Raw genomic sequence first — 12,537 nt, forward strand, 5'->3', positions numbered from 1 at the left:
ACAAGATGCTTTGCTATCAGCACAGTCCTGTGTTGCTGTGTCAGGATGACATGACAGCATCATGTCTTCAAATGGTTGCAGCTAGACAGGCCTTTGGCCAGCCTAGTGGAAGATAACAGTGTTGCCTGGAGTGATGAATCCTAGACCATTGGCTGTGTTACCACATCTTTTGATGTCAGACCTCAATGGCATGAAGCTGGGAGAGCCTCATTTCTTAACTTAGATCATGAGGTAGCAATAGGATCCTCCAGCAGGTGGCCCCATGGAGACAGCGGAAGAGTGAAAGCAATCTGATGCCTAGGGCATTAGGCAGTGGTTGCTGGTTTGAAGCCCAGCTGCAACAATGGTAGCTGACTCTGAAGAGAGTTGACAATCATATGGTACAGACCAGCACATGGCAAGCACTGATGCAGGCCCAGTCATGCTTCTGACCTGCTAATGTGGAAGACAAGTATTGCCACATACTTCATTAACACTGAAACTTCCTGAAGGCTGGTCACTGCTGGGGAAACTGGGTCACTATTGAGGATTCTGGTGATATGGCAAAATGTTGCATCGAGTGGCTGTGATTCATGCCATGGGTGTGGCACAGGCCACCTGTCTTGTGTCGTTACATTTCCTCCCTCCTAGAAAAATATTTGGCTTACTGTATTCCTGCCTGAGTAACTGGCTGTAAAAGAAGCACTAATACACTCTAAGACAAAATTGACAAGTAAGAGAGCTTCACAAATTCAGCAAGTCAGTGATGCATTGGTCCACTTCTGGCCCTTATGCAAGCATTATGCAGCATGTCATTGATTTATAGAGTTGTTGGACTTCATCCTAGGGGATATCATGCCAAATTATGTCCAACTGACATGTCAGATCATCAAAATCCTGAGCTGGTTGTCCCAAATGTTCTCAACTGGAGAGAGATCCAGTGATCTCGCTGGTCAAAGTAGCGGTCGCCAAGCATAAATAGAAGCAGTAGATGCACACACTATGTGAGGATGGATATTATCTTGTTGAAATGTAAATCTAGGGTGGCTTGCCCTGAAGGACAACAAATGGGTCTTGGAATATTGTCAATGTACCACTGTGCTGTAAAGGTGCTGTGGATGACAACCAAAGTGGAGCTTTCAAATGCCTCCATAAATGAAAGTCAAGAGGATTGAGGTCAGGAGAGTGTGGAGGCCATGGAATTGGTCCGCCTCTACCAATCCATCAGTCACCGAATATGTTGTAGAGAAGCGTACGAACACTTCGACTGAAATGTGCAGGAGCTCCATCGTGCATGAACCACATGTTGTGTTGTACTTATAAAGGCACATATTCTAGCAGCACAGGTAGAGTATCCCGTATGAAATCATGTTAACATGCTCCATTGAGCATAGGTCGAAGAACATGGGGCCCAATCAAGACATCACCAACAATGCCTGCCCAAACGTTCACAGAAAATATGTGTTGATAACGTGATTGCACAATTGTGTGGGGATTCTCGTCAGCCCACACATGTTGATTGTGAAAATTTACAATTTGATCACGTTGAAATGAAGCCTCATCCATAAAGAGAACATTTACACTGAAATGAGTATTGACACATTGTTGGATGAACCATTCGCAGAAGTGTACCCGTGGAGGCCAATCAGCTGCTAATAGAGCCTGCACACGCTGTACATGGTATGGAAACAACTGGTTCTCCCGTAGCACTCTCCATACAGTGACGTGGTCAACGTTACCTTGTACAGCAGCAACTTCTCTGACGCTGACATTAGGTTATCGTCAACTGCACAAAGAATTGCCTCGTCCATTGCAGGTGTCCTCGTCGTTCAATTGCTTCGAACGTGTTCCTGTCGGGACACCTTCGTTCTGGAAATCTGTCTCTATTCAAATGTACCGCGCCACGACTATTGCCTCGTGCTAATCAATACATCAAATGGGCATTTGCCAACTCCGCATTTGTAAACATTGCACTGACTGCAAAACCACGTTCGTGATGAATACTAACCTGTTGATGCTATTACTGTAGAGCAATGACTGGCATGTCAACACAAGCACCGAAGTCAACATTACCTTCCTTCAATTGGGCCAACTGGCATTGAATCGAGGAATTACAATACATACTGACGAAACTAAAATGAGCTCTAACATGGTAATTAAGCGTTTCCGGACACATGTCCACATAACATCTTTTCTTTATTTGTGTGTGAGGAATGTTTCCTGAAAGTTTGGCCATATCTTTTTGTAACACCCTGTATATAGCATCAAACAAATCTCTGGTCTTCAGTCCAGAGATTGGTTTGATGATAAACAAAGATGATGTAACCTATTTATGTGAGTTTCAAACTCTTTGCCTTTACAAATGTCTGCTTGTGTCTATGTATGTGCGGATGGATATGAATGTGTGTGTGTGTGTGTGTGTGCAAGTGTATACCTGTCCTTTTTTCCCCCGAAGGTAAGTCTTTCGGCTCCCGGGACTGGAATGACTCCTTACCCTCTCCCTTAAAACCAACATCCTTTCGTCTTTCCCTCTCCTTCCCTCTTTCCTGACAAAGCAACCATTGGTTGCGAAAGCTAGAATTTTGTGTGTATGTATGTGTTTTTTTGTGTTTCTAACGACCTGCCAGCGCTTTCGTATGGTAAGACACATCATATTTGTTTAAAAACAAAGATGATGTGACTTACCATACAAAAGCACTGGCAGATCGATAGAAACACAAACAGACACATACATACACACAAAATTCAAGCTTTTGCAACAAACTGTTGCCTCATCAGGAAAGAGGTAAGGAGAGGGAAAGACGAAAGTAAGTGGGTTTTAAGGGAGAGGGTAAGGAGTCATTCCAATCCCGGGAGCGGAAAGACTTACCTTAGGGGGAAAAAAGGACGGGTATACACTCGCACACACACACATATCCATCCACACATATACAGACACAAGCAGACATATTTAAAGACAAGGAGTTTGGGCAGAGATGTCAGTCGAGGTGGAAGTGCAGAGGCAAAGATGATGTTGAATGACAGGTGAGGTATGAGTGGCGGCAACTTGAAATTAGCGGAGACTGAGGCCTGGTGGGTAACAGGAAGAGAGGATATATTGAAGAGCAAGTTCCCATCTCCGGAGTTCAGATAGGTTGGTGTTGGTGGGTAGTATCCAGATAACCCGGACGGTGTAACACTGTGCCAAGATGTGCTGGCCGTGCACCAAGGCATGTTTAGCCACAGGGTGATCCTCATTACCAACAAACACTGTCTGCCTGTATCCATTCATGTGAATGGACAGTTTGTTGCTGGTCATTCCCACATAGAATGCATCACAGTGTAGGCAGGTCAGTTGGTAAATCACGTGAGTGCTTTCACATGCGGCTCTGCCTTTGATGGTGTACACCTTCCGGGTTACAGGACTGGAGTAGGTGGTGGTGGGAGGGTGCATGGGACAGGTTTTACACCGGGGGCGGTTACAAGGATAGGAGCCAGAGGGTAGGGAAGGTGGTTTGGGGATTTCATAGGGATGAACTAACAGGTTACAAAGATTAGGTGGATGGCGGAAAGACACTCTTGGTGGAGTGGGGAGGATTTCATGAAGGATGGATCTCATTTCAGGGCAGCATTTGAGGAAGTCGTATCCCTGCTGGAGAGCCACATTCAGAGTCTGGTCCAGTCCCGGAAAGTATCCTGTCACAAGTGGGGCACTTTTGTGGTTCTTCTGTGGGGGATTCTGGGTTTGAGGGGATGAGGAAGTGGCTCTGGTTATTTGCTTCTGTACCAGGTCGGGAGGGTAGTTGCGGGATGCGAAAGCTGTTGTCAGGTTGTTGGTGTAATGGTTCAGGGATTCCGGACTGGAGCAGATTCGTTTGCCACGAAGACCTAGGCTGTAGGGAAGGGACCGTTTGATGTGGAATGGGTGGCAGCTGTCATAATGGAGGTACTGTTGCTTGTTGGTGGGTTTGATGTGGACGGACGTGTGAAGCTGGCCATTGGACAGGTGGAGGTCAACGTCAAGGAAAGTGGCATGGGATTTGGAGTAGGACCAGGTGAATCTGATGGAACCAAAGGAGTTGAGACTGGAGAGGAAAGTCTGGAGTTCTTCTTCACTGTGAGTCCAGACCATGAAGATGTCATCAATAAATCTGTACCAAACTTTGGGTTGGCAGGCCTGGGTAACCAAGAAGGCTTCCTCTAAGCGACCCATGAATAGGTTGGCGTACGAGGGGCCACCCTGGTACCCATGGCTGTTCCCTTTAATTGTTGGTATGTCTGGCCTTCAAAAACGAAGAAGTTGTGGGTCAGGATGAAGCTGGCTAAGGTGATGAGGAAAGAGGTTTTAGGTAGGGTGGCAGGTGATCGGTGTGAAAGGAAATGCTCCATCGCAGCGAGGCCCTGGACGTGCGGAATATTTGTGTATAAGGAAGTGGCACCAATGGTTACAAGGATGGTTTCCGGGGGTAACACATTGGGTAAGGATTCCAGGCGTTCGAGAAAGTGGTTGCTGTCTTTGATGAAGGATGGGAGACTGCTTGTAATGGGTGGAAGGTGTTGATCTACGTAGGCAGAGATACGTTCTGTGGGGGCTCGGTAACCAGCTACAATGGGGCAGCTGGGATGATTGGGTTTGTGGATTTTAGGAAGAAGGTAGAAGGTAGGGGTGCGGGGTGTCGGTGGGGTCAGGAGGTTGATGGAGTCAGGTGAAAGGTTTTGCAGGGGGCCTAAGGTTCTGAGGATTCCTTGAAGCTCCGCCTGGACATCAGAAATGGGGTTACCTTGGCAAACTTTGTATGTGGTGTTGTCTGAAAGCTGACGCAGTCCCTCAGCCACATACTCCCTATGATCAAGTACCACGGTGGTGGAACCCTTGTCCGCCGGAAGGATGACGATGAATCAGTTAGCCTTCAGATCACGGATAGCCTGGGCTTCAGCAGTGGTGATGTTGGCAGTAGGATTAAGGTTTTTTAAGAAGGATTGAGATGCACGGCTGGAAGTCAGAAATTTCTGGAAGGTTTGGAGAGGGTGATTTTGAGGAAGAGGAGGTAGGTCCCGCTGCGACGGAGGTCGGAACTGTTCCGGGCAGGGTTCAATTTGTCTGACAATTGTTAGCCTCATTTTCATAATCTGCCACCACAAAACCACTCCTTTTAATATATTACACGCAGTTTTTTCGAAATTTTCCCGAATTTCTCCATCCTCTAACGTGTCTTGGCGGCAACACAACCACCTAACCTTTGTGCACATCGTTGTCTACCAACCCAAGTCCAACATAGCCCAGCTGTAACGAACACCTTTTCGCCTTTTTTCAGATGAGATCTCCAGTTACTTTCCAGTCCACCTTTATCCCTCCCCATATATTTTTATTTTCATTTTCATTTCCTCATGTTACACTTTCCACCTTCTAATACCATGTCACCCTCACAACACCCCCACAACGACCCCATTAAGTTTTATTTACATTCCCTCCACAAACATGCCTTCACCCTAGCCAGATTACGCTCCCATATTCTATTTTCTCAGGCTTGTCTGACATTTGGCATTACCCCCAAAGGCCTCACACTTAAAGTTCCCATCTCTGGCTGCAACCCATCTTTCCATCAGTCCCTATACCAGTTCCAAACTGAACAATCCATTGCCCTCACCCACCTAATCCTTCACCTACACATCAACTCAGCCAATGAACACACCCGTCAACTCCTATCCTTAATAAAAGTCCTTAATCTTTCCTCTCCCACGTCCACACCGGCTGTTCAGAGCATCCTCCTACAGGCCAACCGTAAATTAGAACAGCATGCCACCCTCCACCTCAAAAAACTATCCGATCTCCTGGTTTCCCACCTCCGGAAAGGCAACTCACTCACCCTTCACAACCTTTCCAGCAAACCTCAACCTCCTCTCATTGCACACAAACTCAGTCTCTCTCATCTACTCAATCTCCCACTTCCAGCTCCTCTCCCTCCAAAACCTCAAAATTCCAATCAACACAATCTGGAACCACAACACCCTAATTCAGTAGTTAACCTTTCCTCCAAACCTCTCGCCCAATCCGAAACCTCTGTCCTATCCAAAGGCCTCGCCTTCAGCCACACTCCCAGATTCAACCAAACAGCCCTCGTCAAAGATTTACTGTTCTACACTCGTACTCTCTGCTGGAAATATCACTTTGCCACGAAGAAAAATGATCCTAGTCCTACTCCTAATGATCCAACTCCACAAGAAACCATCCAAATTGAACCCTGCCTGGAACAGTTCCGTCCTCCGTCGCAGCAGGACCCACCTCCTCTTCCTCAAAATCACCCTCTCCAAACCTTCCAGGAATTTCTGACTTCCAGCCTTGCATCTCAATCCTTCTTAAAAAACCTTAATCCTACTCCCAACATCACCACTGCTGAAGCCCAGGCTATCCGTGATCTGAAGGCTGACCGATCCATCGTCATTCTCCCGGCGGACAAGGGTTCCACGACCGTGGTACTTGATTATCGGGAGTATGTGGCTGAGGGACTGCGTCAGCTTTCAGACAACACCACATACAAAGTTTGCCAAGGTAACCCCATTTCCGATGTCCAGGCGGAGCTTCAAGGAATCCTCAGAACCTTAGGCCCCCTGCAAAACCTTTCACCTGACTCCATCAACCTCCTGACCCCACCGACACCCCGCACCCCTACCTTCTACCTTCTTCCTAAAATCCACAAACCCAATCATCCCTGCCGCCCCATTGTAGCTGGTTACCAAGCCCCCACACAACGTATCTCTGCCTACGTAGATCAACACCTTCAACCCATTACATGCAGTCTCCCATCCTTCATCAAAGACACCAACCACTTTCTCGAACGCCTGGAATCCTTACCCAATGTGTTACCCCCGGAAACCATCCTTGTAGCCATTGATGCCACTTCCTTATACACAAATATTCCGCACGTTCAGGGCCTCACTGCGATGGAGCATTTCCTTTCACGCCGATCACCTGCCACCCTACCTAAAACCTCTTTCCTCATCACCTTAGCCAGCTTCATCCTGACCCACAACTTCTTCACTTTTGAAGGCCAGACATACCAACAATTAAAGGGAACAGCCATGGGTACCAGGGTGGTCTCCTCGTACGCCAACCTATTCATGGGTCGCTTAGAGGAAGCCTTCTTGGTTACCCAGGCCTGCCAACCCAAAGTTTGGTACAGATTTATTGATGACATCTTCATGATCTGGACTCACTGTGAAGAAGAACTCCAGAATTTCCTCTCCAGCCTCAACTCCTTTGGTTCCATCAGATTCACCTGGTCCTACTCCAAATCCCATGCCACTTTCCTTGACGTTGACCTCCACCTGTCCAATGGCCAACTTCACACGTCCGTCCACATCAAACCCACCAACAAGCAACAGTACCTCCATTATGACAGCTGCCACCCATTCCACATCAAACGGTCCCTTCCCTACAGCCTAGGTCTTCGTGGCAAACGAATCTGCTCCAGTCCGGAATCCCTGAACCATTATGCCAACAACCTGACAACAGCTTTCGCATCCCGCAACTACCCTCCCGACCTGGTACAGAAGCAAATAACCAGAGCCACTTCCTCGTCCCCTCAAACCCAGAATCTCCCACAGAAGAACCACAAAAGTGCCCCACTTGTGACAGGATACTTTCCGGGACTGGACCAGACTCTGAATGTGGCTCTCCAGCAGGGATACGACTTCCTCAAATGCTGCCCTGAAATGAGATCCATCCTTCATGAAATCCTCCCCACTCCACCAAGAGTGTCTTTCCGCCATCCACCTAATCTTCGTAACCTGTTAGTTCATCCCTATGAAATCCCCAAACCACCTTCCCTACCCTCTGGCTCCTATCCTTGTAACCGCCCCCGATGTAAAACCTGTCCCATGCACCCTCCCACCACCACCTACTCCAGTCCTGTAACCCGGAAGGTGTACACCATCAAAGGCAGAGCCACATGTGAAAGCACCCACGTGATTTACCAACTGACCTGCCTACACTGTGATGCATTCTATGTGGGAATGACCAGCAACAAACTGTCCATTCGTATGAATGGACACAGGCAGACAGTGTTTGTTGGTAATGAGGATCACCCTGTGGCTAAACATGCCTTGGTGCACGGCCAGCACATCTTGGCACAGTGTTACACCATCCGGGTTATCTGGATACTTCCCACCAACACCAACCTATCCGAACTCTGGAGATGGGAACTTGCTTTTCAATATATCCTCTCTTCCCGTTACCCACCAGGCATCAATCTCCGCTAATTTCAAGTTGATGCCACTCATACCTCACCTGTGATTCAACATCATCTTTGCCTCTGCACGTCCGCCTCGACTGACATCTCTGCCCAAACTCTTTGTCTTTAAATATGTCTGCTTGTGTCTGTATATGTGTGGATGGATATGTGTGTGTGTGCGAGTGTATACCCGTCCTTTTTTCCCCCTAAGGTAAGTCTTTCCGCTCCCGAGATTGGAATGACTCCTTACCCTCTCCCTTAAAACCCACTTTCTTTCGTCTTTCCCTATGTCTACTTGTGTCTGTATATGTGTGAATAGATATGTGTGTGTGTGCGAGTGTATACCCGTCCTTTTTGCCCCTAAGGTAAGTCTTTCCGCTCCCGGGATTGGAATGACACCTTACCCTCTCCCTTAAAACCCACTTCCTTTCGTCTTTCCCTCTCCTTCCCTCTTTCCTGATGAGGCAACAGTTTGTTGCGAAAGCTTGAATTTTGTGTGTATGTATGTGTCTGTTTGTTTTTCTATCGTCCTGCCAGCGCTTTCGTATGGTAAGTCACTTCATCTTTGTTTTTAAATATATTTTTCCCGCGTGGAATGTTTCCCTCTCTCTCTCTCTCTCTCTCTCTCTCTCTCTCTCTCTCTCTATATATATATATATATATATATATATATATATATATATATATATATATATATATAAAACAAAGATGAGGTGACTTACCGGACGAAAGCGCTGGCAGGTCGATAGACACACAAACAAACACAAAAATACACACAAAATTCAAGCTTTCGCAACAAACTGTTGCCTCATCAGGAAAGAGGGAAGGAGAGGGGAAGACGAAAGGAAGTGGGTTTTAAGGTTGAGGATAAGAAGTCATTCCAATCCCGGGAGCGGAAAGACTTACCTTAGGGGGAAAAAAGGACAGGTATACACTCGCACACACGCACACATCCATCCACACATACAGACACAAGCAGACATATTTAAAGACAAAGAGTTTGGGCAGAGATGTCAGTCGAGGTAGAAGTGTAGAGGCAAAGAAGTTGTTGAAAGACAGGTGAGGTATGAGTGGCGGCAACTTGAAATTAGCGGAGATTGAGGCCTGGTGGATGACGAGTAGGGAGGATATACTGAAGGGCAAGTTCCCATCTCTGGAGATCGGATAGGTTGGCGTTGGTGGGAAGTATCCAGATAACCCGGACGGTGTAACACTGTGCCAAGATGTGCTGGCTGTGCACCAAGGCATGTTTAGCCACAGGGTGAGCCTCATTACCAACAAACACTGTCTGCCTGTGTCCATTCATGCGAATGGACAGTTTGTTGCTGGTCATTCCCACATAGAATGCATCACAGTGTAGTCAGGTCAGTTGGTAAATCACGTGGGTGCTTTCACACGTGGCTCTGCCTTTGATCGTGTACACCTTCCGGGTTACAGGACTGGAGTCGGTGGTGGTGGGAGGGTGCAAGGGACAGGTTTTGCATCAGGGGCGGTTACAAGGATAGGAGCCAGAGGGTAGGGAAGGTGGTTTGGGGATTTCATAGGGATGAACTAACAGGTTACGAAGGTTAGGTGGACGGCGGAAAGACACTCTTGGCGGAGTGGGGAGGATTTCATGAAGGATGGATCTCATTTCATGATCCGACTCCTCAAGACACCATCCAAATTGAACCCTGCCTGGAACAGTTCCGTCCTCCGTTACAGCGGGACCCACTTCCTCTTCCTCAAAATCACCCTCTCCAAACCTTCCAGGAATTTCTCACTTCCGGCCTTGCATCTCAATCCTTCTTAAAAAAACCTTAAACCTACACCCAACATCACCACTGCTGAAGCCCAGGCTATCCGTGATCTGAAGGCTGACCGATCCATCGTCATTCTTCCGGCGGACAAAGGTTCCACGACCGTGGTACTTGATCGTCGGGAGTATGTGGCTGAGGGACTGCGTCAGCTTTCAGACAACACCACATACAAAGTTTGCCGAGGTAACCCCATTCCTGATGTCCAGGCGTAGCTTCAAGGAATCCTCCGAACCTTAGGCCCCCTGCAAAACCTTTCACCTGACTCCATCAACCTTCTGACCCCACCGACACCCCGCACCCCTACCTTCTACCTTCTTCCTAAAATCCACAAACCCAATCATCCCGGCCGCCCCATTGTAGCTGGTTACCAAGCCCCCACAGAATGTATCTCTGCCTACGTAGATCAACACCTTCAACCCATTACATGCAGTCTCCCATCCTTCATCAAGGACACCAACCACTTCCTTGAACGCTTGGAATCCTTACCCAATCTGTTACCCCCGGAAACCATCCTTGTAACCATTGATGCCACGTCCTTATACACAAATATTCCGCACGTCCAGGGCCTCGCTGCGATGGAGCATTTCCTTTCACGCCGATCACCTGCCACCCTACCTAAAACCTCTTTCCTCATTACCTTAGCCAGCTTCATCCTGACCCACAACTTCTTCACTTTTGAAGGCCAGACATACCAACAATTAAAGGGAACAGCCATGGGTACCAGGGTGGCCCCCTCGTACGCCAACCTATTCATGGGTCGCTTAGAGGAAGCCTTCTTGGTTACCCAAGTCTGCCAACCCAATGTTTGGTACAGATTTATTGATGACATCTTCATGATCTGGACTCACAGTGAAGAAGAACTCCAGAATTTCCTCTCCAACCTCAACTCCTTTGGTTCCATCAGATTCACCTGGTCCTACTCCAAATCCCATGCCACTTTCCTTGACGTTGACCTCCACCTGTCCAATGGCCAACTTCACACGTCCGTCCACATCAAACCCACCAACAAGCAACAGTACCTCCATTATGACAGCTGCCACCCATTCCACATCAAACAGTCCCTTCCCTACAGCCTAGGTCTTCGTGGCAAACGAATCTGCTCCAGTCCGGAATCCCTGAATCATTACACCAACAACCTGAAAACAGCTTTCGCATCCCGCAACTACCCTCCCGACCTGGTACAGAAGCAAATAACCAGAGCCACTTCCTCGTCCCCTCAAACCCAGAATCCCCCACAGAAGAACCACAACAGTGCCCCACTTGTGACAGGATACTTTCCGGGACTGGACCAGACTCTGAATGTGGCTCTCCAGCAGGGATACGACTTCCTCAAATGCTGCCCTGAAATGAGATCCATCCTTCATGAAATCCTCCCCACTCCACCAAGAGTGTCTTTCCGCCGTCCACCTAACCTTCGTAACCTGTTATTTCATCCCTATGAAATCCCCAAACCACCTTCCCTACCCTCTGGCTCCTATCCTTGTAACCGCCCCCGATGCAAAACCTGTCCCATGCACCCTCCCACCACCACCTACTCCAGTCCTGTAACCCGGAAGGTGTACACGATCAAAGGCAGAGCCACGTGTGAAAGCACCCACGTGATTTACCAACTGACCTGCCTACACTGTGATGCATTCTATGTGGGAATGACCAGCAACAAACTGTCCATTCGCATGAATGGACACAGGCAGACAGTGTTTGTTGGTAATGAGGATCACCCTGTGGCTAAACATGCCTTGGTGCACAGCCAGCACATCTTGGCACAGTGTTACACCGTCCGGGTTATCTGGATACTTCCCACCAACACCAACCTATCCGAACTCCGGAGATGGGAACTTGCCCTTCAGTATATCCTCTCTTCTCGTCATCCGCCAGGCCTCAATCTCCGCTAATTTCAAGTTGCCGCCACTCATACCTCACCTGTCTTTCAACAACTTCTTTGCCTCTACACTTCTGCCTCGACTGACATCTCTGCCCAAACTCTTTGTCTTTAAATATGTCTGCTTGTGTCTGTATATGTGGATGGATATGTGCGTGTGTGCGAGTGTATACCTGTCCTTTTTTTCCCCTAAGGTAAGTCTTTCCGCTCCCGGGATTGGAATGACTCCTTACCCTCTCCCTTAAAACCCACTTCCTTTCGTCTTCCCCTCTCCTTCCCTCTTTCCTGATGAGGCAACAGTTTGTTGCGAAAGCTTGAATTTTGTGTGTATGTTTGTGTTTGTTTGTGTGTCTATCGACCTGCCAGCGCTTTTGTTCGGTAAGTCACCTCATCTTTGTTTTTTTATATATATATATACAAATTTCACGCTCATGTGGAGTGAAGTTTTTTCATATAGTTTGAGTCTGTGTGTAGGTAGTATGTAACTTGCCCTACGTCTAGTCTCATACCGATGCTGGGAGCAGTTGAATGTTTTATGTTTCTCCTTGTGAAAATGGGAATCTCTTCTATTTGGCCATTAGATCTATTTTTTCAAATAGAGGCTTGCATTGTTGATTCTTTTTAGCTCCCACCACAGCTTGGATGATCTTTTTGTGTAGTCTGAAGGCTA

General features: G+C 47.7%; 1 protein-coding gene across 1 annotated transcript in view; it reads left to right on the forward strand.

The window, feature by feature from the left end:
- Positions 1–12,537, forward strand: part of LOC124545787 (SANT and BTB domain regulator of class switch recombination) — a 133,005-nt gene that overhangs the window by 20,447 nt on the left and 100,021 nt on the right. The gene's annotated exons all lie outside the window — the stretch shown is intronic.

This window comes from Schistocerca americana, chromosome 8 (genome assembly GCF_021461395.2).
Source record: "Schistocerca americana isolate TAMUIC-IGC-003095 chromosome 8, iqSchAmer2.1, whole genome shotgun sequence".
NCBI lineage: Eukaryota > Metazoa > Arthropoda > Insecta > Orthoptera > Acrididae > Schistocerca > Schistocerca americana.